This window comes from Mauremys reevesii, unplaced genomic scaffold (genome assembly GCF_016161935.1).
Source record: "Mauremys reevesii isolate NIE-2019 unplaced genomic scaffold, ASM1616193v1 Contig30, whole genome shotgun sequence".
Classification (NCBI taxonomy): Eukaryota; Metazoa; Chordata; order Testudines; family Geoemydidae; genus Mauremys; species Mauremys reevesii.
The window spans coordinates 482,193-490,382 of record NW_024100841.1 but is presented as its reverse complement, the minus strand read 5'-3'; the positions used below and the strand labels follow the sequence as shown (position 1 = coordinate 490,382).

Genomic DNA, 8,190 nt, shown 5'->3' with positions numbered 1-8,190 from the left:
GACCTAAAGTCAACCTATCGGCATAAGTACAGATGGTTGGATGGGAATTAAAAGGAGCTGCTGTCACAAGTGTTAGGTGCCTGCAAGCAGCATGCAAACCGTTTAAAAACACTGCAATTAGAGGCTCAGATGAAACATTTGCCCTAAATCAGAAACGACAATAGGAGGACCAGCAGAACGCCACTCTAGGTAAACGGCCGAGTACTGGAGGCTGTTAGAGGCAAAAAGTCATTCCTCAAAATTTGGAAATCAGATCCTAGTGAGGATAATAGGAAGGTGCACAAACTCTGGCCTGTTAAGTGTCAAAGTGTAACAAGTCAGGTCAAGAAAGAATCTGAGAAGCAACATGCTAAAGACACAGAAGCTAAGCATAAATCCGGTCAATGCGAGTCCTGGTCTGTCCCCGCAGAAAGGTGAACCCCCTCTGTGGCTGGAGTGAGCGCCTCTAAGCCGCCCTCACTACAGACCTGCGCCAGGTAGTGCTCATTGTAAAAATGTTTCCTCTGACGGTCGGGAAAACGGGACCAGCGGTGCTCAGGCCGGCTGACACAATTAAAATCCCCCACCCCCACCCCAACACCAAACACCATGCAGTCCAGAGGAAGGGAGCCTTTGATCTTCCCTCTCATGCCTTAACTGGGGACCATACACACTAATATAGCAGTAACCAGTGCTACAGAGCACAAAGCCCACCAGTAAGGCCCTCCCTGGTCGGAGCTCCACCACCTTCTGTACTCGCACCGCGAATGTGAAGAACAAGACTCCAGCCCCATCATTCTTCCCTGGCCAGGAGGCCCTTCCTCCAATCACCCTCTGCCTATTGATCTATCCTAAAGTCATGAACGTGCATTTCCTGAACACCCACCATGTCGAAGTCCAGCTGCTCCAAGGCACTGAACATCAAGCACCTCCTCCTGGGCCCCCAAATCCCTGCCACCTTCCACAGGGCCACTTTCACAGATGCCCCTTCCCTGGTACTGCCCTTGCTCAGCTGCACAGAGGAGTTTTCACCCCCAGTCCCTGCCTGTCACTGCCCAGCAGCCCTCTGGCACCACTCCTGAGGGTCACCCTGCCTCACTCTCTGCCTGCCATGTTGGGAAAGACAGCTCCCATCTCTCCTTGGTAAAGGTCAGGTGGGCCAACTAGGGGCAGAAGCCCATTCTGTGTTTTCCTACTGCAGAGCCCAAGATCAGAGACTCACCGTCAGTGCCACCCACAGGGGAGGCAAGTTGGGCAATTTGTCCCAGGCCCCGCAGGGGCCCCATGAGACTTCAGCATTGCAACTTTTTTTTAATGGAAGGGGCCCCCAAAATTGCTTTGTTCCAGACCCCCTAAATCCTCTAGGGCAGCCCTGCTCATCTTGGGTGTAGACACCACTGTGCTCCCAGAGAACGAGCTGCCCCTGCACAGAGAGGGATGAAAAGACCTGCTAAAGCCTGGGATTGAACCAGGGACCTTCAGTCTAACGCTCTCCCAACTGAGCTACTTTAGCAGCTGTGCAGCACTATTTTGACCTGTTACTTCTCCGCCTGGGAGGTTTTTGCAGCAGTTGCACCCAAAAAGGACGTCACTGTGAGCGGCCCATGAAGACAAGACTCACTTTTCCCTGCCTTGCTCAGCTTGACTTGCTGCCTCACCCCGTTCCTGCCCTAGTCCCCGGGTTGACCTGGTGGTGGAAGGGGACTGGCGGCCAGTGGTGCGGGGAGGAAGTTGAGCTGGACCCTGAGCTAGACTAGACCCTGGCAGTGAGAGTCTGGCCACCACCTGCCGCCCCACCCTGTTGTCCTGGCTTCCCCCACTGGGCATCATTTCGGGAGGGAAGTGCCTCCCCTCCCCGATTTTCACACCGCAGAGGAGCGTGAACAGGAAAACGAACGGCTGCTCCACACCCCCACCGGAGGAACCCGGCGCCCTTAGCTGTGGGGAGTAAGAAGTGGCTGTTGGCTGACAGGGCCTGTCCCCGAGGAGCTGGAACAGCAGCTGCCGCCTCCCCCTCGGCTCCAGGCTGTGGGAAATGCTCATTGCCTGGCTGCATGGGCGGCTGCTGCTCCGTGCTCTGGAGAGCGTCTGTATTGCTCTGTCAACCCCCCGTCTTCACTGAGCCAGTCTGTTAAGGTCCCAAGTGCCCCCTCCGGCCTGGCAGCTGAGAGTCTGTGCAGACATCAGCCCCCCTGCCAGCCCCACAGGCAGCAGCAGCGCCAGCCCCCCAGCAGCACAGGGGCACTCAATGCACTTCCTGTGGGGAAATGGCTCCTTGGCGTCCAGCTGCTAGAGTGAGAGCCAGGAGAGAGCAGTGTCTGGCTCACCGTGGGGGAGAGAAGAGACCTGGTGAGTGCGGATCTCCCTCAGCCTCCCCCACAAGGCTGGTCACTTCTATTGTCACTGTGACAGTCAGTGCTTCCCATCAGGGCCGACCCTAGAGGGGTGCAGGGCCCAGGACAAATCCCCCCTTTCCTCCCCAGGCCCTGCCCCCACTCCACCCCTTCCCCCAAGCCCCCACCCCAACCCGTTCCATCTCTTCCCACGCTGCACCTTCCTGCCCCTGCTCCTCCCCCTCCCCGCCCAGCGCCTCCTGCACCCCACTGAACAGCTGGTCACTGGCAAGTGGAAGTCACTGAAGGGGAAGAGGAGGAGCTTGTCAGCAAGGCCTGTAGTGGGGGCGGGGGGGCAGCTGGCTGCCAGTGGGCGCTGAGCACCTATTTTTCTCTGTTGGTTCTGCAGCCCCGTAGCTCCCATGGAGTCGCTGACTTGGCTCCTTTCACACCCTAGAGAGAGGAGCAGGACCAGGGCTATGGCTGATCTGTGGGGCACCAGGTGAGTGGCAGAGGCTTCAGGCACTGAGAGTTTGCCTGACCCCTCAGGGACACAGTGTGAGGGGGTGTCCCAGGGATCTCTATGAAAGGAGCACAACAGGATTTACTTGGGGTGGGGAGAGAATTGAGAGTGTCTCAGGGGATTGGACAGAGGTGTTGCCCCGATGAGAGACTGGCTAAAACACAGGCCTCGCTGTGAGCAGGATTCAAACTTGCACAGGGGAAACCCTATTAGATTTCAACTCCAACACCTTAACCACTCAGCCATCACAGCTGTGAGCACAAAACTGCCCCCATGCCAGAGACACTGGTAAAGAATCCCAATGCCCAGGCGTGAAGTCATGTGAACTACAGCATTCCCACCGCAAACCTGGCTCCCAAAGCACAGGGGGGATTGGGGGTTTGTTCTCTTTGCTTAGCCATGTGCAGTCGCCCAGAGAGCGCATTTAAAAGTCTCCCCTCCCACAGAGCGGGAAGGGGAAATTATTCTCAACTTGAAGCCTGATGTAGGGTGACCAGACGTCCCGATTTTATTGGGACCGTCCCGATATTTGCTTGTTTGTCCCGCGTCCCAACCGATGTTTGGTCGGGACACTGGACAAACAAACAATTTTGCCCTCTGCTCCGGTACCCAGGCAGAGCCCGGAGGGACACTCCCCCCCGCCCCCGCCCCCTCCTTCCCCCACTGGATCCCTCCCCAAATCCCCACCCTGGCCCTGCCCCCAGCCCCACCCCCTCACTGCCCCATTGGATCCCTCCCCAAATCCCCACCCTGGCCCTGCCCCCAGCCCCACCCCCTCACTGCCCCATTGGATCCCTCCTCAAATCCTCGCCCTGGCCCTGCCCCCAGCCCCACCCCCTCACAGCCCCATTGGATCCCTCCCCAAATCCTCGCCCTGGCCCTGCCTCTTCCCCAAGCACGCGGCATCCTCCTCCCTCCCAGGTCTGCACACGGGCCATGGCCATGGCCGGGAGTGCAGCATGGAAGCTGCTCCAGCCCTGGAGCCTGCGGGGCAGCGCAGTGGGGCTGGGGGCAGTGCGGAGTGGGCAGAGATGTACAGAGAAGGGGCCATGCCTCCCATGCCTCTGCTCCTTCTCAGTTAAAGGCCAGGCTCATCTCCTCTCCCCCCGGCCAGGGGTTAGAGCAATACAACCTTTATTAAAATAAAATAGTAAACAGGGTTTACTCTAAATAATTTAAATCTGTCCAAATTTTAGTATTAAAACCAAAGTTCTTAAAGATCCCATCAATAACCAAAACCTAAATGAAAAATTGAAACAAAAAACAATGCTTAATTTAAATCCCAAACATTAAGAAAAACTTTTTTTAAAATAAAAACTACCAAATACCATAAATTAATTATTTCAACATTTTATCAAAAAGGTGTGCTACAGCAGGATGATAAAAATAACATAAACTAAATAAGCCTGACCACTAAAACCTCCTATAAGGGAATCACATCCTTGAATACTGGCCAAATCTGTATAAAATATGCAGAACTATGTCAAAACTGGTGTTGCAGGTCAGCCATTCGAATCCAGCAAATGTCAATTAAAAGCTCCATTCCAACTAAAAAAACCAAAACAACCCAATAAACCAAAACAGTCACAGCCTGAAACAAACCTACACAGAAGCAAAATTAAACCTGTACCAACATTGGAACAAACGATGTAAATTTCTAATTCTAATTTCTTGTTTCTCCCAGGAGGAAAGTGTTTTGCACCCCAGTAACCAGGCTGTCACTGCAGATTTCCTTTCACTAAATAAGATTTTTACTAAATATAAATTGCCCTCAGATTTCTCTAAGAGAAATTGAAATTGTATCTTTGCACTAATATCCCAAGTGTGAAAGTCCATCCCCTCAGAACAGCCCCACACCCTGAGCCCAGGGGAGACTCCCAACTGGTTTGTGCATTTGTAACCCTGGGGCCTGAAGCTGATGAGAGAAAGGGATGCGAGTGATCCTGGAGCTTTCTGATACCCCCTGCTGGGAGCAGAGGGAATTGACTGAGCGACGTCCTGGCTAATTTTCACCTCGTTCTCTGCCAGCAGGCTCCACTGGAGAGCTCAGGAGTGACTTGACCATGGCAGCACCCTATTTACATATTAAAAGCTGGCATTTGGGGGCATTGGGGTGAAATGTGAGTACTTTTGGGGTTGGGACCCACATGAGAAGGGATGTGGACAAACTGGAGAGAGTCCAGCGGCTGGCAATAAAAATGATTAGGGGGCTGGGGCACATGACTTACGAGGACCTACAGGCCCTATCCTGTATGTTAAGCTAAGGCAAAGTGAGCATCTCTATATTGTGACCTTTTACTCAGAAAGGAAAATTGACCTTTATCTTGATACTTAAATAGATAGGTACCCACGCCTGTCTAAGACCTTTACCTAGACCAATCGACAATGGAGAATGGCATGGGGGGGTTTCAGTGTTGTACTCACAGACTTAACAGGTACACCACAGGGGAACTTATGTGCATATGTACATGTCATCAACACGCACAAACATACTAGCCTATGAAGTAAGTGTCCCCTAATGTTTTGTGGGTAAGGAATGAAATTTGGGCATAGGAGGAAGGATTTCCGCCGCTTGTGCCCTATAAAAGAGGTAACCCACCTTGCTAGAGCATGTCGCTCTATCATTCTGACTTACTTCCTCCACGCTCTCTCTATCTACTATCAGTAGGCTGTACTTGTTCTTAAACTTTATGTTTCAAAGGAACTAGGCTAAGCTCGGTTTCCCTAAGTTTTTATTCTTTGTTTATTAGGTTTTGATTTTAAGTTTAACTTAGTCAAGTAAATCCTAAGTAACATTAGCTTTTTCTAAGCACTGCATCTTTCACTCAAGAATTGAAAACCTGAACTGCAAGGCTGGTCCTGTGTCTCTTACCACCAGGTTATCAAAGAAGGGTGTGAGTATATTAACCAAAACTTTGTAGCATATAATGCCATATGTATCTTTTGAATAGCAGTAATGCAACTGTAACTTTATAACTCAATTAAATTAAATAAAATGTAAGCTAATAAATTAAATTTTCATCATATTTTCTAAATTAATATGAGTACACCCTAAATCAGGCTACATGGGAAAAAGAGTTGGAGTGCAGGGGGATGAGGGCGCAGGCTCTAGGGTGGGGTTAGAATGAAAAGTTCAGGGTGCAGTAGAGGACTCAAAGTTAGGGCAGAGAATTGGGCTGTGAGGGCTCTGAAACAAGGCCAAGAAAAAGAGAGAGAGCAGGCTAAAACAGAAAGTAAGATGAGAGGGATACAATTTGAGCTACAAAGGGGAGAAAAAAATTCCAACTGCTCTTTCTCTACAGAGCATGTAAGAACTAGGTAAGAAATATTTCTCTCTCATAGCAACAACAACTCTGGCAGGTCTGGGCTGAAGGAAGAACCCCTTCTCTCAGCAGCTCCGACCTGGTTTGGTCTGGGCTATGGATACTTTACCCTAACACATTTGGTGTGTCTGGCCTGGGACAGGGGAGGGGCTCCTCTCCTCTCCATTGGGGACATGGCGGGATGAGAGATGTGGCAGGGCTTTACGGGAAATCATTATTTGCCTGATTCACGTGCCAGTCCTAGTCCTTGCTGACCCAACAAATGGTTTATCCTGCATGCTGATGCCAGTTTGGAGGGTCAGGGAGCACTCTCCTACCAGGAAGTGGAAGGTAAATGTAAATCCGTAGCCTTTGCCAGCTGAGGACTGTCAGATAGCGAAACTCACTATCCCATCCACCAGCTGCAGTTCTTGGCCTTGAAATGGGCCATCACTGAGAAATTTCGAGACTACTTGTCTGGTGCTCAGTTTCAGGTATGGACAGAGAACAATCCACTGACTTATGTGTTAACAAGGGCTAAGCTGGATGCTACAGGGCAGAGATGGGTGGCTACTTTTGCTAGCCATAACTTCAGCATTCAATACCAATGAGTCGGTATAACAGGGAGTGTGATTTATCAGGACCACCAATTCTTGGCTGCGGGGGAAGATGTAAGCAGGGTCAGAATGAACTCTACCCTGCCATCTATTGGTGATGTGTTGTAAAGGCCTTTTGTTGCTGATGTGCATGGTCACACCCACCCCGCATTGCATGATGGGGGTGCTTGTCCAAATGGTCATTTTGGCTTCTGTGGGATCCCCAAACTCTTTCTTATTAGGGCAGGAGTAATAAAGTGTAGTTATCCTGGTGATATGAACCAAGGACAGTAGAACGGTACTTAGCAGCTCATGATTTCGGGACTCACCCGAACCTACATAAATCTTGTTAGACAAGGGACATGGGTTCCAAAACATAGTGAATTAAGTGAGAGTGAAAATGAATATTTGTTTTTATTACTATGGGACTCTTTTGAAGTTTCTAAATGTAACTCTTATGGTTTTTTTTCTCTCTTCAGTTTAAAAATAGAGGTATTTATGATTTCATTGTAAATATTGTTCTATGACAGACATCTAAAATCATTGATGCTTAAGTAAAATATATATATATATATATATATATATACACACACATATACACACACTCTGGCTAGTAGTCTCCAATTTCACTTAAACAGTGAAGTTTGTAGAAATGTACTGCTGAATAAAATCGTGGCAATGAAGTAAACTGCAGCAACTTAATTGTTGGGTAAAATGCTCTTTTGGGGGCATGACTTTTGTGGCACATGCACCCCCTCTGCAACTAATGTTTGCTACCTCATTCCATAACACCAGGCACAGAGCAGCCTTTTACATCTCAGGAACAAAACACACTATAAAAGAAATTTAACAGCATGATCTGGGGCAAGCAACTGCAGCACTAACAACAATTTGAAGAGATTAAAAATGCCTCTGTTTTTCCACACCAGGGACAGCAGAAAGAACATCAGCAGGACCAGCACGTCCACAAACTCAACAAACATTCATTCCTACCTCTCACCAGGTTTTGCCCTTTGGAACCCATACCCCTTAATGGTGAGTTCTTTCCAGGCGAGGGTGACACTCTCAGGCCTCAAATGCCAGGTACAGTTACTCTGTCCTTGATCCAAAATCAACAGGAAAATACACTGGATTACTCCTGCCCCAATAACAAAGAGACTGGGCAGCCCACAGCAGCTGAAATGGCCGTTTGGACAAGCTCTCCCATCATGCAATCCGGGGTGGATGTAACCATGCAAATGACATCAGCCCCAAAAGGCCTTGACAACAGATCACCAACAGAAGGCAGGGTAGACTTCATACTCACCCTGCTTCAACTAGATTGTCTTGATCTTACGAACCAAGATACATAGAACATAGGCCGGGTGGGGAGAAGTCTATGTAACTCATGCAGTTGTGGATATACATGTGACCTCAAATATTACCAACTCCCCCCCCCCAAAACAAAACAAAACAAA

General features: G+C 49.7%; 1 non-coding gene across 1 annotated transcript; it reads right to left on the bottom strand.

Annotated features, from left to right (window-relative positions):
• Positions 1-3,004: 3,004 nt before the first annotated feature.
• On the bottom strand, positions 3,005-3,087 carry TRNAS-UGA. The gene has a single exon. It is a non-coding gene; the product is annotated as a tRNA-Ser (tRNA).
• Between the last annotated feature and the right edge of the window lie 5,103 nt (positions 3,088-8,190).